We start from the raw sequence: 25861 nt of genomic DNA on the forward strand, positions 1-25861 counted from the left end.
ATCGATTGCACTCATTAAATCCAATGCCATTCTTTACGGGTAAAACATAGGAATCACTCTCCAAGGATTGTGCTGTAAATTCATGATTGTATATACGAGTTTGCAGTTGTATATCTGAGTACGGGCCTTTCATAACAACGAAATATACGTTTAAGGGTTCATTGATTGCCGTTTTCAATTGGAGTTGATATGTAATTACACGTTCATTTAACTGATGAGGATTGCGTTCACTATTGTTAATGCGAGCCTTTACTACCCAATCTTGATGAAAGGCCGAAAACCGGTCCGTCTGATAAAACAATCTGTGTACAAATTCATTTGTATAACAGGACTTCAGTTTAAGATCGCTGAAAGTTATATTCTCACAGGCCAACAAATCGTAAAAGCTTTCGGCCGTTTTTAAATCCTCCTGAAAGTCCGTTTCTTTGTTAGCCATTAAATATTTCGTAATATCCTGTGGAGTCTTCTGCAGTTCTGGACAATTACGTTCGTGATCAGGTATCATATAACTCGGACCGAGCCACTTACAACCAATTGGATGGAATTGGCATTTGATAGGACGCTCTATACACTCTTTATTTTTATGATACTGCAAAGATACGAAAGGGAATTCATTCTTGCAATAATCACAACGACCCGGCAGCTCAGAGGCAACATTCTCCACAGCAAAATTTCGGTAAACTGTTTCTTCCGATATTTTCACACGGCAAGTGGGACAGGTCGACGTCTGATTGCGTAGATTCGCATCGGCCAGCAGATGAGTAAAACAAGCACCGCACATTAGATGCCCTCTTTGGCATTGATACATCGAAATTTGAGGTACATCCAAACAAATGGAACAGGACAGTACGTCTGAAATGCGATTGACAAGGTCATTAAAACTTGATCCATTATTTCTTGCTCCGGATGTTGATGGAGTGGCGTTGAAAGCACCATTCAGATCTAGCATTAGTTTTTTTGCTGGCGGTTGACCATTGTCTTGATTTTCATTTGGTGATGACATAGCCAAAACTTTATTGTTGCTTGATAAGGATAATTTGACAGCCTACGTCCTTAAACTTTGCTTTTATTATACCCAAAATAAGAGTTTTTTATTTTCTTTTTTTTCGCTTGTAAATATATGTCTACACACATACTGGTGTGTGCTAAGACTAAATTTCTTTTTGATTTTAGTTATATCATTGACTTTTTAAGATTTTTTCAGTGCAACAAAAAAAGCTATGTTTGCTTTAATTTCCTTTTGTAAAGTTAAAATTAAGAAACTTAATTTTTAGCTAAGTTGAGTAAATTTAATATATACATAGGTGTATGCAGTTGCTATCGTTAAATTTCAATTATACAAAATTTTTTTAAATTATCGTAATATATTATATAAATTAAAAACATAATTTAGAACCTCTAGTTAATCGGCCTTCCACAATCACTATCGGTCTATATACATATTTTTATAAATCAAAATTGGGGGTTAGGTCAATAAATCTTAATAATTTTTAAGATTTTTAAACATGGGCAGAACAAATGGTAAGCATGTTGTCTATATAGCTATTTCAAGAACCACCAAGTTCTAATGGTCAACGCTAAAAGCAGTTGGGAATTCAAACTACATGAAGCGAAAAAAGACATACCACAGGGAGCCATCAGGGCTTCGCCTTAAGCTACTAACCGTCACCGTTAAATATTTTTGTTATAATATATTGTACTATATTAAAAAATAACAGGGTATAGAACATATTCTTCCGTTTTTGGTGTTTGTCTAGATATCGACGTTTTTGAAGTTAATCAAAACATTAACAAATTTGAAACCGAATTAGAGACAACAAATAACTGAATCTAAATGAATATTACCTGGGTTGTTGACGAAGACATTTCATGTTACTTCTAGTAGTTAGTAATATATGATGTATTACACTAATCATATTACTAAATGGCCTCTAAATTCATTTATTTTAAAATTTTTGGCACGTTTTAAACGTCCTATTTAATAGATTACATTTTTTATATTTTTTTAGTTTTCTGTTGAGTGTCAATGTTCCGGATTCATAGCTAAAGATGAAGTTATTTTGCTGTAAATGTGACAAGGCAGACCCAAAATTGGCACAAATAAAATTTCATAGCATACTTTTTTGTGCTTGACAGCCAAGAGGAGAAAACATGGACACACACATACACACATTGATGCAGTACATAGATAATCATCCTTTAGACGAGATGCTGTCGGCTGCATGGTAAACCAAAGCAAACTTCTTTTACATATAAATATGTATGCATATATCAAGTGGAATTTCGCATTAAAACTAAAAAAAGGTACTTTGATGTGGCTTTTTATGCCAAGTTGCAGCTGATACTGCACTAGATGTGACAGAGTTTCCAATCATATTAATCTAATTGTAAGACCATTTGCCGGACAGATGTTTTGCGGTAGCCTGTTGCATTGGCTAACCTAAAGGCACCAAATGCCATGGCCTAATCTAATAAGTTGCCTAACAGACCGCAGGCTTGTAATCTCAAATCCATGTGGTTGCAAAGATACTCCTACTGGCCTCCTCCTCCTGCTCCTTCTACTTCTTCTTATGGCATGTTGTTGTGGTTAATTTTGTCAGAGGCAGCAATCTATGTGCATGTTGCGGTTGCTCAAAGATTTGATTGCAAAGTGTAATTTAAGCACGCTTCGTTGGACAGTTGCTATTCCTCTGTCGCTGCTGCAGCTTCCACTTTCGCCTGACTGACTATGCCAAAATTCATGTGATGCAGCTCTCCTGCTGCACGGGTTTTAAAATTAAAGTGCTACATTTCTCTTGTTAGTCTTTCTCCATTTTGCAACAAACAGCATGTGGCCCAGCAAGCTCCTGTGTGCTGTATGTTTTTCTTCTATATATTCCTCTTTATTTCCTCTCTACTCCCGTCGCTCTTTCTCTTTGCTGTATGCTTCAAGTTATGTGCTGATTAAGCGTAGCATCACCGCAAGCTTCTCGGGCTGCTACCCGCTGGCGGTGCGGAAATGCGACTCTGCTTTTTCCCCTTTTCCCCCCCATTTGCCATGTACTTGTATTGAATAACGTTTGTAACTAAGCATAAGCAGAGATGCTGCTGCTTTTATACAATATTCGCGAAAATATATTTAACGATGGGAGGAAACAGAGTTTAAAGCAAAACTTGTTAAATATTTAGTTGCAGGAAAAACAAGCCATAATTTCTTCACTTTGAATCATGATTGATAGAACTTTGAACTCGATAAAGCTAATTATGATAATTTGCAAAAATTTTAATGTATTACCGAAATGTAATTAATCTTCGTCTTAAGAGCAATACAATTTCCTATTTCTATTCTTCAAAGTTCTTCAATTCTGTTATACCATACGTACATACATCTACCTTGTCAAATTCGATTCACACAAATTAATATTAGAGTTTTTTAACACATGCCTATGGTAATGCGCTCTAGAACTAATCACTAACATAAGAGAAATTATCAATGACTAAATTTTTTATTGCCAATCAAGTATGTTAAGAATTAGATAACATTCGATAAATGAATTAATCATAATAGTATTTTAAAATAGTCCAAAATGACTTTTTTCTCCAACGAAATATAATTTCATATTTGAATTGCTGCAGGCTGCAACCTGACAAAATAATTCAATTAAAAGAATTATTTATCATTTTTAATAGAATAAGCATTTGCATATGTCAAATGCAAATGCAGCAAACTAATATAAATCACACAAAAAAGAGATAATGTAGGAAAGGGGCAGAGAGAGATAGAGAGAGCCAGAAATGGAGATGGGCTTATTTAATTAACAAACAAACAAAATGCTTATATGGTATAGTTGCATATAGTTTCAATATTTGTCTGCGAATTTCCGTATAGATATATTCATATAACATTTTCGCTTTAAATAAGTTTGGTTAATATGCGGTGGGAATAAACGACAAATAAACAACATGGAATATCAATTATTTATTGGGCTTACAATGTCATTAACAATAAATGACTGCATTTTTGTTTTTGTGCCTACATGTATATGTATAACATATAAACATTTAACCATGACAAGGAATTAGTTGTTATTGTTAGTAAGTTTTATTTTCTATTCTTTTTTATTCATGTTAATTTTAATTAATTTCAAACTAAGCGGCTTATGCATATAAATTGCTTACACACAAAGCGCACAACACAACAAATTATACGCCACGCCTCACACCACCGCCCAATCTTGGCCCACTTCTCTTCTATGGCACCATGAAACAAGATAATTATTAGTTATTTAAACAGCTTTTTGTGTTGCATATTTAATGTAAAAGCCGCTGCGATTTATGATAGAAATGACAACATTATCAGAATGTCGCCCCAAGGACTAACAGGACCCGGATTGATTATGTGTGGTACATATACATACAAATAAATGTTTTTGTATGTATGTACCTATATATGTATACGTATCCAGCTATCCTTAGGCCCACCATTAATCATATTATTTGTAAGCAAACAGAAAGAAAAAAATTTAAATGAAATTTTACAGCCCTATCATGATTTTCACGATTCTCAAAATCTCGTTTACTTAGTCTTTTACAAATTCCACAAACAATGCCTCTTGCTTGACATTTCAAACGAGATAAATCATAGAGAGTAAAACCCCGTAAGCAATAAATAATAAATCAGCTTCAACAATTTGCCACAGCATGAGCTCAGATTTTCTATTTTTTCTCGGATTTTTCCTTTCAATGTTTTGGGTTGACCTCCTGCTGAGAGTCGCAGCTGACTTAAGACTGAAAATATGCTATGCAATTAATTGATTAGGAAAAAACCAAAAAAAAAGGGTCTAATGGCATAGTAAACAAAAAAAACTTTCATCTTGTAGATTCATAAAAGCATTTCCCAAAGACATTAAAATATTTATTGTGCCCTTGACTTTGAAAGACTATTACATCAGTATATAAAGCTTTGCTCTGTCAGTTAATATACAAATAATGCTAAGGGACTGAAATGTCATAATGTATCGAATTTTTCGGCCCATTAAACAATATTAAATGTACTCCATTTTACATAAATTTAAGTCTTTGAAAGCTCTGAATTAGTCGCTATATCATTGAAGCAAGGGAATGCTTTTCTAATATATATATTTTGACTCATATTTATTATGATCTTCTTTACTCTGCTTTACAATTCAGTTTTATAACAACTAAAAAAAAAAAAACACAAACGCACAATAAATTAGATTTCGTACACGTAATGCTTTTTTAATTTCTTTCCGTTTCCTTGGATTTTAATATTCAAACATAAATAGTTGATTATTTTCGTTGGAAAGTACTTTAAAAATGTTATACTGCAAATCTTTAACAGCGAATTGCAATTTGTTTGGCATAATCCAAACAGATTTCTTGGGAAAACATCCTCATCCTGAAACTACAATGCGTTGCCGTCGCCGCCGCCATCGTCGTTGTCGTCGTCAGTCGTTAATCAAAATTAAAATGCGTTAAACAAGCGGCAGCCAAATGTTGCACATTTCCAACATGCCAGCCCGAATTGCTGGGACCTGGTCAGGCGAACTACTCCCGGACTACTACCATCTCACTCTTCTTAGTAGTAGAGCTGATAGTGTGCATTGTGCAATCGACTTCCGTTTCCTTTTGCAGGGAATGCCTTTCCTGCCACGGCCACTGCCTCTAGCTGGCTCAACGATCTCTTCCCCATTCCGTAATATGCATTTTCCTCAATGCTTGCATGTTTGCACAAATTTTCCAGACGGCGAAGGCGACGACGAGAACGGCGACGATGAAGCGCGTTATAAACAAAGTTTATTACAAACGACGAAACAGAATTTGAATTTGGCTTTGGCAAGTGAGTTGCATGAAACTTTGTTCTCGTTATTCGTTTTTGCGCTTAGCTTCTCCCCATATCCCCTACCATCGTTTCGCAAATTGCAGCACGTTCACACATGCCATTTTCTAACAATCGTCTGGCAATTTGTCACAAGCCAAAACTATGCACTTCAATAAGATGCCAAAGGATAAACAAGAAATTGCTGTCAAATTGCTATACTTAGTGTTTGCCATCAGATAAATTTTGGGAGTCAAAGACAAATAGTTGGTAATTAACGCAAACAAGGCATACATATATACATATATATAATTGACTCAGATTGATCGTACTTCCATGGAAGTTTCATAATGAATAGTTAAAGTAATTAAATGCATATCTGATAATTAAAATGGAATCCACACTCTAATAGGACAAGTGGATGAAAAGTGTTTCTAGTAGTTAGACTTGTTAAAGCAATAAAATATGAGATATGTGTCTAACCAATTGCTTTAATTAAACTGGAATGTTGCTTTCCAACAATATATTTAATTTATCTAACATTTCATCTTGCATGGCTCCCTTGGAAAGTGTAATAAAACTCAATTGTTGCACTCTTTTTTTTTTTTGCTTTTATATGCCATTTTCAGTTTGCTTCAGCTCCCTTTATTTCTGGCTTTAAGCAAAAGCTTTGATTATCTAAATTGAACCTTTTTTTTACAACTTTTGCTTTGAAGTTGAATTTGATTAAAATGGCTGACTATTGATTTTAGATGCTGGGAAAACTTTCCCAAACTATTAGGTATTTTAATTAAAATTTCTTGTTGCTTTTTGTGTTGTGTTGTTGTTGTTGTTGTTGTGGCTGATGCTGTTGTTGTTGTTGCTATTGTTTTTTGAGTGGTTGTCAGTTGAAACCACAAAATATTTAAATTAGCAAAACCATCTCCATGTCTACGTGTGTGTGTGTGTGTTTGTTGGTGTTTGTGCTTGTGATTGTATCTAGATAACATATCCTATGAGTTCTCGACATTTTTCAAAGGAGTGTAAGCTAAAGAAACTTTGGCATATAGTTTGCCTAACTAACTGACAATGACATAAAAAGTTTGCCATCTATCATAGTTAAACTAATTGCTTCTGAGTACTTACCCTGACATCATGGCGTGTACGTGAGCTTGGCTCATTTAGTGAATTTAATTAAGCAACATATCCCAAAGTATTAAATGTCTAAACAACAATTTTTCAAACAGCAACAAACTCTTATATGAAAAACTTATAGTTTGTCGTCTTCTTTCAATTGAAAAGTTTAAGAGAAAAAACTTTATTAGTTTCTGTTTCCAGTTCTTTTTGTCATTCTTTATACTTACGCGACAGACCAGTGCGAGCGTGCAAAAAAAAAAAAAAAAATTCAACAAATACAAAATAACTTGCCAATGCAGTTGGCACTTTGCCTAAGTATACAAAAAAAAACATTTCTCCTATTTGTTATTTGTTAGTGAAAAATATTTCTAATTAAAACTACACAAAAAGATTTGTAATTTTGTATATTTTTTTGTTACATTCTTTGCAAAATGAAATGCAATTAGTTTGCCTTTTTCTTAAGGGTGCCAATTTTCTTTGGTCCCAAAGTACTTAGCTAACAAAATGTTACTGAAACTTTATGATGTGTGACATTTGCTTTATGTCACAACAAAAGAAGAAACTTGCATATAACTTTGCAGCAATTCATGCAGAGCAAGAGAGTCCTTACGCAACTTCCTGCTGGTCTCCAGTCGTTAGAAGTAGGTAGTATCCACATCCTGATTTTTATCCCCTATCTCAAGTCGTTACTATCGCCTTATTTATGCATACGAAATTTATTGCCTTCTTTTGCGACTTCCTCTATTTTTGTGTATTTTTGGCAACTGAAAAAATTTGTAAAAATTTTTTTTATGTTTTTTCTTGCCTAAACTTAAGATGCAATTGCAATCTGGGGAACGCACTTGAGCGTAATTGCGGCTTAGATCATGTGGGATATGAGATGCAGCCAACTGTGCCAAAGAGTAAAATGCATTTCCCCATAAAATATCTATCCAAAAATTTAAATGAAAAATCTTCTATCTTCCTAAGTATGCCTTAAAGTATGGCCCAAACATTTGGCAAGTAGACAACAAATTTCATTCTTTTTTTAGCTCTATGTGGTTTTTGGCTTATCTACATTTGAAGCTTAAATTTAAGAGACGTTATATATATGTGTGTCCTTTTCGAGTTTGTGTGTGTGTGTGTGTGAATGTATGTTACCCACTTGTGTCCCCACTGTCCTACATAACAAGTCTCCTAAATTGCCGCTGTTAGTAGTTGCAGGGAATGGAAGGCGAAACACAACTAGCGGCCACTTAGTCTTGCTACATTTTGGCTGTTGGGCCTGCAAAATCTCAACAAGCTCCAAGCTCGACACTTTGATGTTTTGCCACTTAAATTAGACCAAAAAGCCAAATGACTATTGAGGCAGAAATCTAGTAGCCACTAAAACGTTACTGCACTGAGAGAAAAGCGGTTAGTAACCAAAATAAGTTAAATAAAAATCCAAAAAAGAAAAATGTATGAAATTTTATTCCCAAAAAGATGCAGTAGAGTTTATTTATAGACAACTTAGTAAACTTTAATATAAAGGTCGACCAAGCTTAAATTCTATTACCAATAATTGGAATATTGTTGATGTTACTCCTGACTTCTTGTGATACCCAGAAAAGTAGGCAATAGTTTCACAAAAATTGTAAAATAAATGAAAATTATACTATTATTTTACATTTGATTAAGTGCAAAAGTTACAATTATTGTAAAAAGAAAGATTTTAAATTTTCCAAATGAACACACACATACAACATACTCAGAAACAGGCTTTTCCGACTGACAAAATAAGCGAAACGCATTTTGTCGGAACAGCGAAGTTTTACCAAAGCTTCGGGGGACTTAATTTGCCTTCCAATTTTTGTGTTTTTTGTTTTTTGTTTCTGTATGCTTGGTGGAGGTAAAGAGGCGTGGCTGGTAACCGCAAACATGGCAATGGCATGGCATCGTCACATAGACACAAAATTGAAGCGACATGTTTCGAGAGAACTCTTCTTGTCCCGCATACATATATGGAGTGTCTGTTTTTCCTACTGCTGTTGTCGTTGATGTTAAAGAAAAACATATTGTTAATGGAGTCGAGCATGTGAAACAACAAACAGCATGGACAAGCATGGCGCATTGTCTTTTAAATTCATCTCCATTCAGTTTGCAGGCATCAAGCAAAAGAATTTACCAAGAGAAAAATAATCTGGTGATGGAGTTAAAAGAATTTTAAAAATGCAGCATATTTCATATGTATATTTCAGTCATTAATTCTTTGGGTGTTTATTTCTATCTTCCGAGTCATTACGAAAAATTTAATTGACTGTTTTTCACCTTAGAGGTGAAAGTTAAACAAAAATTTTGCAAGGTGTTCAAGCCTAAGTCATTATTTACACGGTATGTTTGCCTGCTCTTTGGTACAACCTACCCTTTTACCCGTCATTTTGCTCTTTGAGACTGCCTGTCACATGCCAAAAACTTTGTGTACACTTAAGCTCCAAGCACGTGCCAAGAGCCGAGCAAAATTTTAAATACTTGTTCATACTTTTCCACACGGTTTGATAAGCACAACACATACCTAAGATGAGCGAAAAACAATAAGCATCAGTCGTCGAGAAGAAGTCTGACAGACAGCCCGACATTCAGACAGATAGTCACTTTGGCAACCGAGAGACAGGCGCCTTTTATATGTATGTATGTGTAGTAAATTTATTACGCATACGTAACGTTGTACGCTTATCTAACTGTCTGCATGCAGCAAACATTGCTTTAGAAGATTCATATAGGCTTTAGTATTACTTCTGTTGTTGTTTTGCTCTGCTGGTAAACACTTGATAAAATTCACATAAATTTTGATCAATGCAGCTTTTTCGAATACGATTTGGTTTTATTGCCTGTGATGTAGATGTAAAAGCCGTTTGGACCATTTAACCGCGCCTAACATGTTTCGAGCGTAAAAAATGCATTTAGTCAAAAAGTTTTCCTCAAAATAACGAAATAAAATCCTATATCCAGGATGTCTATCTAACTGGGGCAACAACAAATAAACAAACCAAATAAATTGCAAAATAGTTGTTTTTTTTTTTTTGTTTGTTTGTTTTGGTAATACTTTTACGAAAAGAACTGTAAAAGTTTGCATAACTGCTGGCATCACTATTAAATTTGTCTAGGTGAATAAAAATGGAAGGTCTTATGCAAAAGTTTATTTTGTTTTCAATATTTAAATCCAGTTTAAATTTCTTTTCAATACAAATCTTACAGAATATTTGTTTAGTATTTTAGTTGTATCTTAATCCCAGTTTAATATTTTGATAACGACAAAAGGATGTACATTTTTTAGAGATATTATATTATGTTTTCAAAAGTGCATTATAATTTTAGCTATAAGAACAAATTTAATGACAATAACAAGTCTTGTTAGTTTATATCTTTTTTTCAAAAGTAAAACCCAAACATAAAAGAGGAAAAAAACATTTTTTTTGTAAACCAAATTTGCGATATTTTCATTTTACGTTATCAATAACCTTTTTCTATTTAAATCATTGAAAGGATATTTTGCGTATATATATTTATATATTTTTTTTTTTCAGGGCATATCTGTGGTTACACGGAACAAGGCCAGATAGGGCTCACGTGGAGGCATGGTTAGGGGGCACATTGCATAAAAATAAATCTGCCGCATTTACGCGGCATGGTTGGCTTTTACATATTTTATGTTCCGGGCGTTGAGTTGGTTTTTGCTCTGAATGCAGAAAATATTTGATGTTGATTTTATTGATTTTTTTTTGCTTCCCCCCATTTTATTTAAACGAACAAAAACATGCAAATAGCAGACCATGCTCGTTGATGGGAACTGTTGCTGTTGCTTTGAGATAGAGAGCCTAAAATGCATTTTCTAGTTTTTGTTGTTGTTATAGCCAAAATGGGGTTTTTGTCTAAAAGTTAAGCCACTTTCTGCCGACTACAGAGCACCAACATCCAAACGAAAACAACAACACCAGCAAAATGCAATAAAAACGAAAGCTGTGCGCACAAAACACAAAACCGTATAAAAACCACATACAACATGCTGCATGCCGCGTGATCCCTTTCCCCATCATCCGCCCTTGTTCCCTTGTCCTAAATTTAGCTTATACGGTGTGTGCAAATATTTACCTGTGCAATCAAATTTAAAATACCAAAACAACAACACACAGACATGCACCACAGTCGCAGACGGGGCAAAAAGACTGAAAAGTATCCAGTTTAAATATTTTAGGCAATTAGTGGACATCCAGTGACAAAAGCCATTTACACCACATTGCTTAAAGAGAATAATTTAGCAATAACATGTGATCAAGGAGCGCCAGGCTCTTTCAGGACGCGCTGTCACACACAATAAAGTAAATAAGTGCAAGTGCACTGCAAGACAAAGTTTGCTTCATTTGCATGCACTTGAGACATGCCAACTAACACACCCAAAGGTAAAGGGAGGAACCCAACTTTCCCAATATATCAGACACTTAAAAACCATAAACAAAAAAGAAAACAGTGACAATAAGTTTCCCTTTTTTTGCGGTCGGCACAGTGGTAATATACAAATTTTATTTATCTAAATTTGATATGGTTGTAGGTATAGTAGAGCATTTTACTTGAATTGAAATAGAGATCTCCTACAATTGAGATTTCTAAGGCACTATTGAAACGCTCTAAAACTAAGAATTACAAAATTTATATAGCATTGATTGCTGAAGTTAAAAAGCTTTATTCAACGTTTTTTAAATTATACAAATGTGTTGTAATTTCTTATTTCAAATTATTTATCAATAATTTTGTATACTATTTAAATTTTCTTAGCTAGTGTAAGCAAATTGAGCAGTAGTATTGTCCTTTAAAAAACGCAAGTTTTTAAATACTGAATGAAATAATGAGTATGAAATTAAATTGACTACTAAAACTGTTGATAATCTCTTCCAATGTCAAAAAAAAAAAATTAAAATATTTCCATCGATTGGAAAGAGCTATTGAATTTTTTAATTTTTTTAATTCTATTTTATTTTGTAGTTATTTTTTCAATTTTTAATTTCTACTTCCACCAACAGTCACGTAAACTGAATAAAAGCTTATCTTCCTCGAGTAAAAGTAGAAGCTTTTTTTATCCTTAATATTTTCTAATGCTTACACGAAATTAAAAAAAAAAATTTAAGAAATATTGATAATATTTTAGACCAACATCTAATTTGCAACTTATACTAACTGTTTTTGAGACATCCACGGTGCCGCGTCTGGGGTACAATGCAAGAGTCTAAATAACTTTTCCAAGTACTCGACGGCATATTCTCACCTTTGCCTTTCCCCACAACGCTGCACACACATTTGCCCTAATGAATGACTGCGAAAAACCTTTCAGCCATATAATACAATGTGCAATTGTTAGGTTTGTGTCTGTGTGTGTGTCTGAGAGCTCAGTAAAGCCCTTTCTAGCGTAATTAAATGAAAATGCGACTGTGAATTGTGGAAAATGAAGTATGTGCTAAGGCGATGCATAAGCCATAACCATAATGACTAGGGATATATGCACACTAATGGCTGGCAGTTTAATTGAACCCGGACCGCACCCTGATACTAAGTTATCTCTATTGTGTGTGTGTGTGTGTGTGTAACTTTGCACTATCATAACCCACTGTCAGCTCATTTGCAGCATTTGTTGCATCTACTCGAATGGAAAAGAAGAAGACAAGGACAACAACAAGCCATTAGCCTCGAAGAGCAGCAACAAGAACAGTATTGCGTATACGCCGCGTGTAATGTGGCCAACTATTTCCAAGCTGTTAGACAGTTTCAAGCTCACTAGGCACTAACAGCCACCTCACTGACTGCTACTACTGCACCTTATTGTTGTTAATATCCATTTATTTCAAGTTCTTATCACAAATAATAAATATTTATAGAAATGTTGCCAGCACAAGGAAAACTTCGTAATTGATTTCTACTAGAAAAAAAAGTTTTGTCTTTTAATAGGATGAAAACAAAAATGTCATTTCATTATTTTAAATACATTTTTAGGATCAAAATCAAACATTTTTGCAATCAATGAAGTTTCCATGAAAATCATTTGCTACCCTATTACCCACTCTACCTTTTTCTTTGTTGTGGCTTTTAACTTAACTTAAACTAAGCAGCTTTTGACAATTTGTTGAATGGGACCACCGTTGTTGCTGCTGCTGTTGATGCCAAAAAGGTTTTTGTTGCTTTTGATGGTGCTGATATTTTTGTTGTTGTTGTGCTCTTCTGGTCTTGCCCTTGCATAAATACATTTAAATAAGCTCGAGTGATGAAGAAGAAGCAATATGTTACGTATACACAATGCTGGAGCAAAAGCTGTTTCATATTGCTGCTTCTGTAGTTGTTGTGGGCTACCGTGGAGAATGTTAGCATATTTTATAGCTACCTTTTCCCATTTTAAAGAATGGTTTTGGTGGTCAGTTTCAAAGCAAAAATGTTGCTCAACTCTTAATGATGCCAAAACCAAAATCCATTTAAAATTCTTCAGGTAAAAAGTTTGTTCAAAGAGGGTTACAAAAAAATATATCAAATGCTAGAAGCAACCCAAACATTTGAGTTCATTAAGCAACTGCCCAAACAAAATGCAAATGGAATGACTGCAAAAGATTCTTTTCTTAGATTCCTTCTCTCATTTCTGTGTGGTGAGAAAAATGCAACTCATTTTTAATATCCTGCGGCAGCCAGATGGCGACGGCGGAAATTAAAACTCAATATTCGCAAAAGGCTGAGAGATAAAAGAAGCAAGACAGAGATGGCAAAAACTAGAAGCAAGCTGACTATTTGATTTGGATGGACCGCAGCGGTAGCAGAAAAGTGCGCAATTGAGGCAGCAAATCAAATGAAATGCAACGAAACGAATCGAACAAAACGTGCTTGGCACACTCACACACACACACATACACACTCACACGCACTTCAACTGGTAGCTAAGACTGGGGACTACAGCTTGAAGTTCTACTCCTGGAGACGTGCAATTTTCGCAGACATTCAACGTGGAATTGTTTGATTTTGGCAAAGTGCAGATGCTGCTCTACCCTGCCACGGCATTTTCTCTTCCTCTCGTATCTCGTATCTTATGCCATTGCCATTTGCTAAATGTTAATGCCATTTCAATTGCATATTCCCCTGCTAACACTTTTCTAACCCCTTATCTATCTATATAACCATTTCTTCAATCCAAATTCTACTGTCGTTGACATACACTTATTTCACACATCCGCATACTCTTCCAACAGCAGACATGTAATATTTAGTTTCTCTTTTAGAGACACATTAAATATTATCTTGTACCCAGACTATTCTAAGGATTTAGTTTTAACTGAATATTGTTTTGATTAAGGCACAACACAGATCATCGAACGATGGAGTCATCATTAAGCATTTTTACAAATACTATTTTTGTACAACAAGGATACAAAAAATATAAATATAATGCATACTATTTACACGAAAAAAATAAATTCACAGAGTATATCAATATCATGCAATAGAAATTTTTGATTTGCCTTTTTCTTTTTTTTTTTATTAATTTTGGTTGCTTTGTGAAAGCCAAGTGCAATGTGCATATCGCATATCCTCGCATTTTGTGGGACACTTTTCTATGTGTGTGTTAAAAAGATTTTTCTCGTTTTTTGTACTTTTGCCTGGGGTAAGAGTTCTTGGATAACATATATACAAGGGACTTTTAGGAAAAAGAGCTTGAAGCAAGCATTTGACTATGACACTCCGATTTTTGAGTAGAGAACAGAAAATTGCTTCATAATTTGCACTTAAGTCAGTTAAGCTTAAAGTTAAACCAAATTGAAGCCGAAATGAGTTGAACTTAAATTTACTCGTAAAGGGTAATGCATAGAAAATGCGTTAAACTGTTTTAAAATGAATATCACGTTCCTTGTGCCCTTATTGATTGATAGACTGACTAAATGGCCTGAATGGCTGATTGATTGACTGGCATTAAATCCCACTGAATCGTACACCACACACGTACACACCTTTGTACTGAAAGTCAGACATCAAATGCTTTCCCAATGGTATCCAACGAATTGGAGAAAAACGATGTTTCAATATTATTCAAGGCCCACATAGTCTATACTTAAAGCTAAATCAGGTCTCCTTTGCCAACTTCGTCTTGAAGTTTTTAGTATTAACGTGCAATTTGTTGCCTGAAATAGCTATGTTATAATGCCATAGTATGCTATCGCACGATGGCAGGTTAAGTTAAGGCTTATTTATATTCACCTGAGACACGCCCATACGCCTACAATACGCACACGGCGTTCGACTTTTGCCCACAAAATCCAATAATGATCAGTGGTTTGGGTATATGGCTGGCTGGCTGACTGGTTCAAGTAAATTAGCAGGTTTGGCGAAATGAGTTTACATACGAAAGCAGCCCAAGGACCTCCAATGGACCAAAAACTCATGCATAACCCCGACCGGATTAAGATTACCGATATCGAAATACATTCAAGCAGAGAGAAAGGGAGAGAGAGAGATACAGAGCGGACGACAATTTCTCTTTATGTCCTTTCTGGTTGTCCGATTATATCGACAGGTGCTGACAAAAAGGTGACTTCAATTATTATTATTACATATTTGCTTGCCTTGCATTTTTCCGATTTGCATGTTAACAGCATGTTAAACAAGACCTCTTCCTCAGTTGCTTCCTGTTTCATTGCGTACCTGTGCCGATTGCCATTGAGTTGGTCCTGGAATCCTGCGATGATTGCTTTGAAGGCACCAAATGGGAACTACGAATGCGAATGAAGCCAGGCGGGCAACTAATTAAAAAGTTAGACGTCACCTCGCATGTGCCTTTAACTTTTCCCAAAGTAATTAAAGTTGGCAAAAGGTAAACGACGAGCTCTATATATGTATATATGCGAATGTGTGTTTGCGATGTGCATGTATGTATGTATATGTGCATAGCCGGCAGTCAACAGAACTTTAGCGCATTTACATTTCACACCTGCCATTGCGAGCCATGTAAATTTTCCAAGAGATGGCGTCAAAAAGTTAACGCACAAAGGACATTAACTCACAAAAGGATGGATGAAAGAATTGCTTATTGCATTTACTTCAAAAACAGACCTGAGAACCTTTTTAAAAAAATTAACTCGATTAATTTTTAATTAATTAAAAATGCTATTGATGAACATTTGTTTTAATTTTTCAATGCTGGAAAAAGTATTCTCCAATAAAATTACTCTTTGTATCCAGTTTTAAGTGTTGGTGACATCTGATATGTATTTATTAATTAGTACCTTTTCACCTGTTGATAAAATTTATTCATTATTGCAAGAGGAGGATGGGGATTCAAATATAACTCTAGTTAAGTTTTTTCCACTGAAGCCTTTGAGGCCTCGATTTATAATTTTTCCTCATATTGATTATTTTCTTAATTATTTAATATATAACATCATTAGAACTTTTGTTATAACTTATTATTTTATTATTATTCTAGTATTTATTATAATATTTTCAACATTGAATATTGGGCGCCTATCGCCAAAAAACTACTAAAAATATGTCAAAATTCTGGTGTAGTTTTCTGAATTTGATTATGAATGTATTAGAGTAATTGTAGTATTGAATAATTTTTGTTTTTACTTGAATATACTTGGCATTGCTCGTACTCGAAAATTGTTGTTTGCATGATACCAGATTTTTATCATGGACACTTCTTTTCGCGTATTTGTACTTGAGATTTTATTCGACTGATTTAAGGCTTGTGACATTACATGAATAATAATATGTACTTATAGCAGTTCTTTGAAATAAATTCTTTTTACAATATTCAAATATTACATATATAAATTCAAGGTTCACATATGTATGCACTTGCCCGTATTAGCACTGCAGCAAGCCAAACAAAAAAAAGCAACTTATCTTAATTCAAAAACAAATCAAAATTGTTCTTAAAGTAGTATGTCATTCATATTCATTTGGTACTTCTGACTGAGTTTTCCCATCGGCACCTTTTACTATGGCAATTTTTCTTTTCCTTTTTGTTCATGAACTATTCATCCGCATCGTTTGAGGAAAAAGTTTCGCCTTTGATGAGGGTTAATCTTGGCCACAATTATTAGCATATTCTGTATTCACGCTGCTGAGGCTTTGATGTTTCAACTTGACGTCTCATTAGGCTATAGCCATGAGAAACTTTTTAGCCGGACAGTGGCATTTCTTACTTAGCGTTGACAAAGTTCGAAGCTCCTAGCCCTAATGTCGTTAAACCCATGGCTGATTACAGCCATTACAGTGAAAGTGAGCAAGTTCATTGCACCCCTAATTGAGCGCATCGCAGCAGGAGCGTTCAGTCTAGACCGTAGATAAAATGCCCTGAAATTAATTGTATGACTAACTAGTTAAGACATAAAAGAGCATTCTCTATTACTTTTGATGGCATTGATGAAATTTACCTTTTAAAGCATGAATTTTGTGTATGCGCTCTAATTAGACACAAATTGCAAACCAAATTCAACAGAGGGAGAGAGAGAGAGAGAGAGCGAAAGAGAATCTCTTGTAAATTCTCCATATCTAGTGGGATGACTGTGGTTTTCAGAGTTGGTTTTGCAGCCCTGCCATTCTCACTCCCAACATCATTTACGATTTGACACATTTTGACATTTTCGCTAACATTTCCAAGGGTTGTGGTCATGGTTAGTTGCTGATGTGGTTGGATGCCTTTGCCCTTGCTATTATTATTACCATTTCTATGGCAATCGGTATGAGATGTATTATGTACAAATTTGGTCAACTAATTAAACTTTAATTAGGAAATAATGCAAAGTGCCTGTTACACATTCTGTTACAAACAATATATTAGTTATACGAACACTTTTGTATATATAAACATGCACACATACATATATACAGACCTTTAATACAATCGCAAAAACTTTTGCGGTCAGTTTACTGAATTCAAAGGAGGGCAAAATCTATTCAACACTCTGTCAATTAATATTTTCACGCTCTTTCATATGCTTGAATAGATCAAATAAATAAACTAACTTATTAGCTCGCATAAAGAGCATACATACACAAACAAATCCAATTATATATATATACCTGTTATATACATATGTAGTTATATGCATACATATTTGTTTTCTTATTTATGTTTGCTTGTATTTGTTTGAAAGCTTCTGTATTTAATTACATTTCAGTTGGCTGCCTCTAAGCTGCTTAAAATTGTATTTTGATTTTGATTCATTGCGGTTTCTGTGTGGGCGTTAGATATTTTATATAAATATGTATACATATATAGTTTTTTTTTCTATTCAACAACTTGAAACATAAACTTAACTTAAAGCTAATAAGATAAAGATTATTAGCAAAAATAAGTCGACTTGATCAATGTACTTTGTTGTATATTTAATCTTGCATGTAATTGTCAAAGTTGATGCTCTATTCAATAAATTTTGCTCTTTTCTATATTAGAGTTACATCACTAACCATAGAACACATAGATGGGACAAACTCATGATTTTTTGATTGCAAACGCTAGCCTAGTCATGGAACCCCAGAGAACTTCGGGAAAACCCGAACGCTCTCACTCTCAATGAGAGCGTAAAATGGGGAGAGGGCAAAGCAGCTACGAAAAAATTTCAGTCTAGCACAGACTACCGAACGACGAAGGCAGGCCTACGTCGCTTGTGATTTCGTTCTGTCTATGTATGTGTACACTCGTCGGTACATGCTCAGGCTTCGTAGTGTGTGTGTGACGTGAAGTTGTACAACATCGCATTTCAATAGCTCGCTCGACCAAAATTTTTCATTTTCGACAAAACAGCGGCAATGCGAATAGGATATGCCCCTGTCGAAAGAATATCAAGAAATATTGGCATCAGCTACGTATGTATCCCGGTGGCTGTGCCGATAGAGTGTTTGCTTGGCAATAGGAATGTCGCTGGTTCGAATCCCAACTCGATTATCGTTAACGAAGTTTTTTTTTGTCTATTTTTTTTATTTATATAAAAATAAAAAAATAAAAATAAACAAAAGGAAAAAAAAAACAAAATGAAAATAGACAAAAAAAACTTCGTTAACGATAATCGAGTTGGGATTCGAACCAGCGACATTCCTATTGCCAAGCAAACACTCTATCGGCACAGCCACCGGGATACATACGTAGCTGATGCCAATATTTCTTGATATTCTTTCGACAGGGGCATATCCTATTCGCATTGCCGCTGTTTTGTCGAAAATGAAAAATTTTGGTCGAGCGAGCTATTGAAATGCGATGTTGTACAACTTCACGTCACACACACACTACGAAGCCTGAGCATGTACCGACGAGTGTACACATACATAGACAGAACGAAATCACAAGCGACGTAGGCCTGCCTTCGTCGTTCGGTAGTCTGTGCTAGACTGAAATTTTTTCGTAGCTGCTTTGCCCTCTCCCCATTTTACGCTCTCATTGAGAGTGAGAGCGTTCGGGTTTTCCCGAAGTTCTCTGGGGTTCCATGACTAGGCTAGCGTTTGCAATCAAAAAATCATGAGTTTGTCCCATCTATGTGTTCTATGGTTAGTGGTTACATTTTATATGAGTAAATTAAATGTTATGTGATTCCAAATTCTATGTTTAGTCTGTTAAAGAAGATAATCATTTGCATTATATGCAACCTGTTTGATTAACTCTTTTAAAAAAATATTGATCAGATTCGAAAACAAAAACTTAAAAAGTTGTGGTGGGTAGTGTTCAACCGGTTCATAAGTTATGTTTTTGAGGAACAAACAGTTGCTGCATTGCTAGCAATTCATTCAAGTTTATTTGTTTTTTTGTCCTTTAATTTTCCTTAGTCGTCCATTTGCAGATATATCTTCAACGTTTCTCACCTCTTTGCTGTTTCATGCATATTAAATTTATGTAATTTCTCTGAGTGTATATAGTAGCCGGAACACCCCTTTTCTTTCTATCTCTCTCTCTCGCTCCCTCTCACACTCTTTCACTCTGCCACACTCTTTTTATACCATACACCCATAGGGTGAAATGGTATATTAAAGTCGCCAAAATGTATGTAACAGGCAGAAGGAAGCATCTCCGACCCCACAAAGTATATATATTCCTGATCAGGATCAACAACCGAGTCGATCTAGCCATGTCCGTCTGTCCGTCCGTCCGTCCGTCCGTCCGTCCGTCCGTCCGTCCGTCCGTCCGTCCGTCCGTATGAACACCTAGATCTCTGAGACTATAAGAGCTAGAGCCACCAAATTTGGTATGCAGTCTCGTGTAGTATGTACGCTTATCGAGTTTGTTTCAAATTTTTGCCACGCCCCCTTCCGCCCCCGGAATCTACAAAAAACAGATTTTCTTAAAAAGTATAACAGATAGAAACATCAAATTTGGTTTGTATACTCGTTTAGTTAGCGCGGAAAAAACAATTGTTCCATCTTTTTGCCACGCCCCCTTCCGCCCCCGCAATTTACAAAAAACAGATTTTCTTAAAAACTATGACAGCTACAGACATTAAATTTGGTATGTATGCTAGCCTAACAAACGCGCAGACATTGACTATTTAATAATTTTGCCACGCCCATTTCCGCCCCCGCAAATTAAACAAAACTGATTTTCTTGAAAACTAACAAAGCTAAACTCACCAAATTTAGTATGTATATTGGCTTAGTATGCGCGCAGAATACATATATTTTAATATGTTGCCACGCCCACTTCCGCCTCCATAATTTAGAAAAAACCGATTGGCTCTTGCAATTTTTTGACCATCGCGATCAAATTTGGCAGACTAATAAATCTTATCTATTTCTATCAAACTACCAAATTTGATTGAAATCGGACTAGAAACATGCAAAATATACGTATGAACGTATTTTGCTACGCGATCCATAAGGGCAGAATTGGCCGTTGGCTAGTGGCGGCGCTAGAGTGCTTGTGTGTTTGTAGAGTGAGCGAGATAGCATATGTATGAGGCATGTTAAAACAATTTAATAGACATACATTTGGTTTTCGAAATTTTAAATATTTGTTTCACCTGGTGTATGGTATACCCAAGTCGGCGAGACGACTTACTTACTTCATTGTCATTGTTTATGCGCGAGAGGAAATGGCGGCTGTTGGCTCTGGCCCTGGCACCGAGTCTCATGCTTGGCCCACATTGCGTATGATTAACAATTTAAGCGTGTGCATATTTCACATCGAATACGCGTTCGAGCAAAGTGAAAATTGCATGCATAGACAATGGCCATGGGAGTGTGTATGTGCGTGAAATGGGAGTGGTCAGCGGGCCTTAAAGCGGTTAGTTGAATTGCTTTAAGTGCTCACGTTCCGGCTGCAGCACTTAAGTGCTACTTCTACTTCTACAACTCGCTGTGTTGCCGTTGCCCTATGCTTCGTCATTGTTATGCATTTTGGGACAACAATTTTACAAAGCAGCCGGCATAAAACGTACGGCATGAGCATGTTGCAAAAGGCATGAAGCAAGGCGAGAAAGAGGAAAAAATTTGGAGATGAACTAGTCAGTAGATGTTACGCAACGAGCCCTTTTAAGTGAATCGTCGTCCAGTATACTGGACAAACAAAGCAGTGAATGGCAGCACATACACACACAAGATTGAACCAGCACACCTGCTGATTGACATGGACATGAGGGCACAGCACAGCCTAATGGTTGGAAGGGACCTTCCTTCTATTATGTAGACACATACGAGTACAATAACTGCAGGAAGTACATCTGCAACAAGCACTTCAATCATCAATCCATGCAGTAGCACCACTTCATAAACGCCAATCGCCTTTGCCATACCAAAAAAGTATGCTACACTTTTGAAACTTTTGTTCGACAGTTCAACACATTAAGCACATTTCCGCCAACTCTTTCTTCTCCCAGTTCCACTTTTGCTTGTTCTCGCCTTGGATCCTAGGGCATTTGGCATTATTCAGAGTCTATATAGAACATGAGGAATATTTCGAAATGCTCTGTGTCTCAATTTGCCAAAGAAAAACATTGAACATTTTTATCCCATTTGCAGGTGTCAACCAAGACGACTAACTAATATCGAAGTTTTAGCATTCTACTCTTCACATTGAGTCAAACTTTAATGAAATATTGCAATGCAATTTAAATATCTGATGTGAGCAACTTTGATGAGTTGCGTAATAAGATAATTAATTTGAAGATGCAACGACTTGCTACTCTTAGTAGTTACTCATTGGTATATTAATGAGTCATGATGTAATCACTGAGTAGCTAGTTCATTAACTAATACACAAGCCATCTACATTTTGAGCGTACATCTGGCCATCTTTGCATAATGGGCAAGATTAAGTACACCATGGGATTTGAATGGCATACTGGAACGCCAAAGCTATTTGCGATGCAAATATAATGCTACTAATTGCATATCATAGATGTTTCATATTTGATTTCATCTCAAGAACATCAACAGTATACAGCCAACATGATTGATTTCACTACTCTGCACTTACTATACGTTATCCCTTTATGCCCAGCAGCATCATTACAAAGTCACGCTCACAAACTGGGCCAAGTGGAGAGAGACTTATGGACTTACTCAGAGCACAACAACGCTGCAGCAGCAAAAGTAATTTTATTATCAAATCCAACTTTAACAACTCTAGCCCAGGCCCACGTCCAAGACTCAGTCTCAGTTCCAGTTTCAGTCCCAGTCCCAGAGTTGAATGTTGGTTAGTTCGTCTCTCCTGGCCAACTTGTTATTTGGCTTGTAAGTTACAAAGTCTTGTTCGTGTGTCCTCGGGGTAATAAAACAAAAACTTTGTGTTGAAAATGAAAATGTACAACTAGAAGTAACGTGAAGTAGACTTTAGAGAGAGAGAGAGAGCGAGATAGAGCGAGTTTAATGCAAAAATGCAATGCGCCGGCAGTTCCGTCCGCCCAGATGGCTGAGTGCAAATGACAGGCGGGGCAAAAGTATTAGAGTGAAATGTAAATTTTATTTTATTTGTCGTCCTTTCTTCACCACTTCTCTCTCGTTCATTCTCTTATTCTCACAGTCCATGATTCTGTTTGCAGTTTTCTAATTACGAGCCAAACAAAGAAAAGAAACCTTTCATCCAAAGAACAAGAACGCATACAACAAAACAACCTTGACCACAACAGAAACAGAGCGACATTTTCACAAGACCCCAAGGACAAGTAAATTATAAATCATCTCGAGGAAAGAGCACAACCCAATCCTTTTTCCTCCTAAAACAAAAATTATTTTCAAAGTTTATTTTCAAAAAAAACTTTTTTTAAGAACCCACAAATTTTTGATAAACTTATGACCAAACTGAAAAATTGAATGTTTTATTAAATTCTCCAGCACTTTTCATAAAGTAAAAACAATAACAAAATTCAATAAACAACAATTCAACAATTTTGGTTTTAAAAAGAAGCTAAGAACTATATATAGTTGAAATGGTATTGAAGGATGCCTGAACTGAAAAAGAATAACGACTCGTTAGTTAGTTCAAGTTGAGTGAGAATTTAACAAAAATCCAAAAGAAAACTTTGCTTTGCCTTCATTTAAGCTTATGCCAAACCAAAAACACTTTGCTTTGCCTTAATTTAAGCTTATGCCTTTGGGTAATAATTAATAAAAAACATTAAAAAAAGGAAAAAAACATTCAACCTGACTTTCTCAATCTTATTTTTGTTTTTGCTAAATTTATTTTGTATGTTGGTTTAAGAAGGTTTATTGCGCACACACACACATTTCATAGCTATCATTTTCCTACGGCTACCTTTGCACTGTTTTGGACTAGATAAACTCAATGGCATTGCCAGGCGGCTACCTTAACTCTTATCTAGAAAGCCATTTAGCAAAAGCAACCTCCCAGTGCCAATCTTCAGCAGCCACTTTTTACACACATACACACACTTACACCTCACAAACACACACACATACACACATATACACACGCACACCGACATAAGCCGGCAAGCATTTCCCATTTCACAGCTTATTGTTATTCAACAGCGAAAGTTTTTTTCCCTCTGAAGTCATAAGAAGTTTGAAAGGTTTTTGCTTCTTCAACTCGTTTCGGGCTGAGCATCGACGTTCTCCTTTGGGGACGCCTCAATAGTTTTATGAGCTGCAAGTTGAGTGAAGACCGGCTGAAGTGGTGTGGAGGGAGGGAGAGCATAGTGTAAGGTGTAGCTAAGGGGAAACTGACTGAGTTAAATGCATTTTTAAATTGCAACGAAATTGATCTTTAGTGGTTGTTTGAAGTTGAGAGCTATTCTAAAGACGTGTAGTCATCAAAATACGCTTTACATTTACCTTATAGTAGGATTTTTTTTTTTTGTTTAAGAAGCTATTAAAGTTGAGCAGACAAACTAAATAGTTGGCAATCGACAGCCTTATAAGGGAGGACATTGATGAATGAAAGTAGTGTAAGCTTCTCTCTGAAAACAATTGAAAATTTTTAGAAAAATACTAAGGGTTGCCACTCATTTTTTCCCCCTTTAATTTGTCCCCCATTACTTGCGTTACTCATACGCCATGTGAACACTTGAGCAAACAATAAGTCATAATGATGGCGCTTTTTGGCTTCAAGTTTTCCCTGGCAAGACCTAAAAAATAGGGAGTGGAATCGAAACTGTAATTGCAGCACGCACTCAAGCATCCTTCAATGCATTTGTTGTCCTCTGGCACTGGCATTTATTAACTGTTCACGTGCAGGCAAGAAATGATATTTTAGTGTTCATTCTTTAACTTCCTTTCCTTTCATTCTTTACTATTTTCTTTTTTGTTTGGCAACATTTTTCCTTGCGTGTTGTTTAGTCTCGTCACATTTGAAGAGCATTTTGAAGGAGGAATTAAGCAAGCATTCAAAGAGATAGAGAGAGGGAGAGAGGCAGGACGGAAAAGAGAAGCTGACAGAGGAATACCGCTCCTTTTCCCATACACCATCTTGTATTTTTTGACAAATTGAATTTGGAAGCCAGAGGAACGTGCTGTTTGTTTCATTTCGCATGGCACATGGCTACGCTCCATTTGAGCTGCATTGATGATGATGCTTCCTTCACCGACTCCCTGACTCTGACTGACTACCAGACACTAGCTGACTGACTTGCTTTGCCGTTTGTGCAGTTCTGTGGTTCTGTTGTCGTGTTTCACGTTGAAACTTTTCAATTGCATTAGATTTTGCCAGTCAACAGACAAGTCATTAAAACTGATAAATTGCCTTGAGAAACAGTTTAGACCGCATTTAATTAGACTTAACTTTTTGGTCTAGGCTCGTAAGCTAATCCAATTCATTAAATATTTAGTTTATGTATAACTTTGTTACACCAATATTGCCCGGAAAATCAACAGAAAGGGCACTTATAGTTATGACTAAACAAGTGGCCAAGAAAACTGGGTCAAGTGGGAATATTAAAGGGAAGGGCAAACAGGGTTGTTTCCGAGTGGAGGGATCCAGCTTCCGGGATACTGGCAAACTGTCTGAGGGTGTGAGTGTGGGTGTGTGTGTTTATATGTCCATCTTTCTAATAGCTTCCCAAAATGGTCTTTGGGTCTTTGGGCACTTTCACCTTTTTGCTTAACTTATGCACAATTACCAGTTGTGTACAAAAATTACAATAAAAGAAGGTGCAAATACTCTTTTTGCAATTTTAATAAGGTATATAACAACACTTTTAGGGCTACAATTCCACTTCGTTTTACACTCGAAAGCACAGTGCCTTACAGATTATCGAGGGTATCATTAATTATACAGTAATTGGTACTAAACTGCGGCTATATGATTTTCATAACATCATTTAATATGTTTAAAATTAATAGAGAAAGATATCTTTATTTATTTTCCAGAGTTTTTAAATGTTTTTTCGACCTACACTTAGTTTGCCGTGATTGTAGCTGTAAAATGGGACAACTTTGCTCCCTAAAGCAGTCTAAGAATTAGCTACTTGAGTCGGATGGATAAAAAGTAAAAATTTG

General features: G+C 35.7%; 1 protein-coding gene and 1 long non-coding RNA gene across 2 annotated transcripts in view; one reads left to right on the forward strand and one right to left on the reverse strand.

The window, feature by feature from the left end:
• LOC6641587 (neural cell adhesion molecule 2) overlaps positions 1 to 25861 on the reverse strand; it is a 70959-nt gene that overhangs the window by 34597 nt on the left and 10501 nt on the right. The window lies entirely within an intron of this gene.
• Positions 5218 to 6344, forward strand: LOC124460361. The gene is made up of 2 exons (XR_006954283.1): positions 5218 to 5839; positions 5926 to 6344. It is a non-coding gene; the product is annotated as an uncharacterized LOC124460361 (long non-coding RNA).

Source organism: Drosophila willistoni (assembly GCF_018902025.1).
Source record: "Drosophila willistoni isolate 14030-0811.24 chromosome 2R unlocalized genomic scaffold, UCI_dwil_1.1 Seg200, whole genome shotgun sequence".
Taxonomy (NCBI): Eukaryota; Metazoa; Arthropoda; class Insecta; order Diptera; family Drosophilidae; genus Drosophila; species Drosophila willistoni.